This window comes from Xylocopa sonorina, unplaced genomic scaffold, assembly GCF_050948175.1.
Source record: "Xylocopa sonorina isolate GNS202 unplaced genomic scaffold, iyXylSono1_principal scaffold0049, whole genome shotgun sequence".
Classification (NCBI taxonomy): Eukaryota; Metazoa; Arthropoda; class Insecta; order Hymenoptera; family Apidae; genus Xylocopa; species Xylocopa sonorina.
In genome coordinates this window covers 190,625-193,864 of record NW_027490120.1, presented here as the reverse complement: position 1 = coordinate 193,864, position 3,240 = coordinate 190,625, and positions in this window count along the sequence as shown.

Here is a 3,240-nt window from a genome sequence, read left to right as displayed (position 1 = left end):
TAAGATACAATACTCATTGCGAAGTGTCATCTATACCTCGTATTCACTTCACAAGAATGAAAATGCGACACTTCCTTGCTAGGAAATAGCGTTTGCAGATGTCTACGTATCGATGCAATAGAGTTATAATGCTTGTTAAAACGCGATATCGCATTTCATTTCTATGTTTCATGATACGATATAATATACATTGCGAAGTGTAATGTATTCCTCGTCTACACTTCCAATGAATGTAAATGCTACACTTCCTTGCTAGGAAATAGCGCTTGCAGATATCTACGTATCGTTGCACTAGAGTTCCAATGCTTCTTAAAACGCGATATCGCATCTTATTTCTATGTTTCATGACAAGATATAATATTCATTGCGAAGTGTCATGCATACCTCGTATTCACCTCAAATGAATGTAAATGCGACACTTCCTTGCTAGGAAATAGCGTTTGCAGATGTCTACGTATCGTAGCAATAGAGTTCGAATGCTTCTTAAAACTCGATATCGCATCTGATTTCTATGTTTCATGACAAGATATAATATTCATTGCGAAATGTCATGTATACCTTGCATACGCTTGAAATGAATGTAAATGCGACACTTCCTTTCTAGGAAATAGCGTTTGCAGATGTCTACGTATCGTAGCAATAGAGTTCGAATGCTTCTTAAAACTCGATATCGCATCTCATTTCTATGTTTCATGGTAAGATATAATATTCATTGTGAAGTGTCATGTATACCTTGCATACGCTTCAAATGAATATAAATGCGACTCTCCCTTTCTAGGAAATAGCGTTTGCAGATGTCTACGTATCGTAGCAATAGAGTTCGAATGCTCCTTAAAACTCGATATCGCATCTCATTTCTATGTTTCATGGTAAGATATAATATTCATTGTGAAGTGTCATGTATTCCTTGCATACGCTTGAAATGAATGTAAATGCGCCACTTCCTTTCTAGGAAATAGCGTTTGCAGTTGTCTACGTATCGTAGCAATAGAGTTCGAATGCTTCTTAAAACGCGATATCGCATCTTATTTCTATGTTTCATGACAAGATATAATATTCATTGCGAAGTGTTATGTATACCTCATATTCACTTCAAAAGAATATAAATGCGACACTTCCTTGCTAGGAAATAGCGTTTGCAGATGTCTACGTATCGTAGCAGTAGAGTTCGAATGCTTCTTAAAACGCGATATCGCATCTGATTCCTATGTTTCATGATAAGATATAATATTCAATGCGAAGTATCATGATTACCTCGTACTCACTTCTAATGAATGTAAATACGACACTTCCTTGCTAGGAAGTAGCGTTTGCAGATGTCTACGTATCGCAGCAATAGAGTTCTAATGTTTTTTAAATCGCGATATCGCATCCCATTTCTATGTCTCATGATGAGATATAATATTCATTGTGTTGTGTTATGTATACCTCGTATTCACTTCAAAGTAATATAAATGCGCCACTTCCTTGCTAGGATATAGCGATTCCAGATGTCTACGCATCGATGCAATAGAGTTCTAATGCTTCTTAAAACGGGATATCGCATCTGATCCCTATGTTTCATGATAAGATATAATATTCATTGCGATGTGTCATGTATACCTCGTATTCACTTCAAATGAATGTAAATGCGACTCTCCCTTGCTAGGAAATAGCGTTTGCAGATGTCTACGTATCGTAGCAGTAGAGTTCGAATGCTTCTTAAAACGCGATATCGCATCTCATTCCTATGTTTCATGATAAGATATAATATTCAATGCGAAGTATCATGATTACCTCGTACTCACTTCCAATGAATGTAAATACGACACTTCCTTGCTAGGAAATAGCGCTTGCAGATGTCTACGTATCGTAGCAATAGAGTTCGAATGCTTCTTAAAACTCGATATCGCATCTCATTTCTATGTTTCATGGTAAGATATAATATTCATTGTGAAGTGTCATGTATACCTTGCATACGCTTGAAATGAATGTAAATGCGACACTTCCTTGCTAGGAAATAGCGTTTGCAGTTGTCTACGTATCGTAGCAATAGAGTTCGAATGCTTCTTAAAACGCGATATCGCATCTTATTTCTATGTTTCATGACAAGATATAATATTCATTGCGATGTGTCATGTATACCTCGTATTCACCTCAAATGAATGTAAATGCGACACTTCATTGCTAGGAAATAGCGTTTGCAGATGTCTACGTATCGTAGCATTAGAGTTCGAATGCTTCTTAAAACTCGATATCGCATCTGATCCCTATGTTTCATGATAAGATATAATATTCATTGCGATGTGTCATGTATACCTCGTAGTCACTTCAATAGAATGTGAATGCTATACTTCCTTGCATTAAATAGCGTTTGCAGATGTCTACGTAACGAAGTAATAGAGTTCTAATGCTTTTTAAATCTTGATATCGCATCTCATTTCTATGTTTCATGAAAAGATATAATATTCATGGCGGAGTGTCACGCATACCTCGTATTCACTTCAAAAGAATGTAAATGCGACACTTCCTTGCTAGGAAATAGCGTTTGCAGATGTCTACGCATCGAAGCATTAGAGTTCTAATGCTTCTCGAAACGCGATATCGCATCTTATTTCTATGTTTCATGATAAGGTACAATATTCATTGCGAAGTGTCATGTATACCTCGTATACACTTCAAATGAATGTAAATGCGACACTTCCTTGCTAGGATATAGCGTTTGCAGATGTGTGCTTATCGAGGCAATAGAGTTCTAATGCTTCTTAACACATTGAGGACGGGGCGCTGCGCGTTCAACACGCCCTCACGAATCGCAGATTTTCGAACGCTCCAAAAACATGCTTGGCATGTGACAGGAATTGGATACGCATTTTACTTAATTTGCATTTAGTATTTTTAAATAATAGTATGCTTCATATATCTGTATATCTGTTTTCATTACATCTATGCGTCATTTCGCTGCTTTTATAGAGGGCTAATTCATAAAATAAATTTTTGTTATCAATTATCAGTAACAGGTTGATTGAAAATATAGATAGTACTCGAAAACTGTTACCTTCCAATTTTAAAACACGAAGTTTGAAATTCTAAAATGCAGATCAATGAAACACTTTATAAGATACGGTACGTACGACGATCCGCACAGATCAGCCGGCAATGGCTATTATCACGTCACGGGTCGTGAAAACTTATCGTTTACCGAGAGCGACACGCAGCCTCGAACGGTTCGGCTCGCGGAATTGCGACGAAGACCGGGTT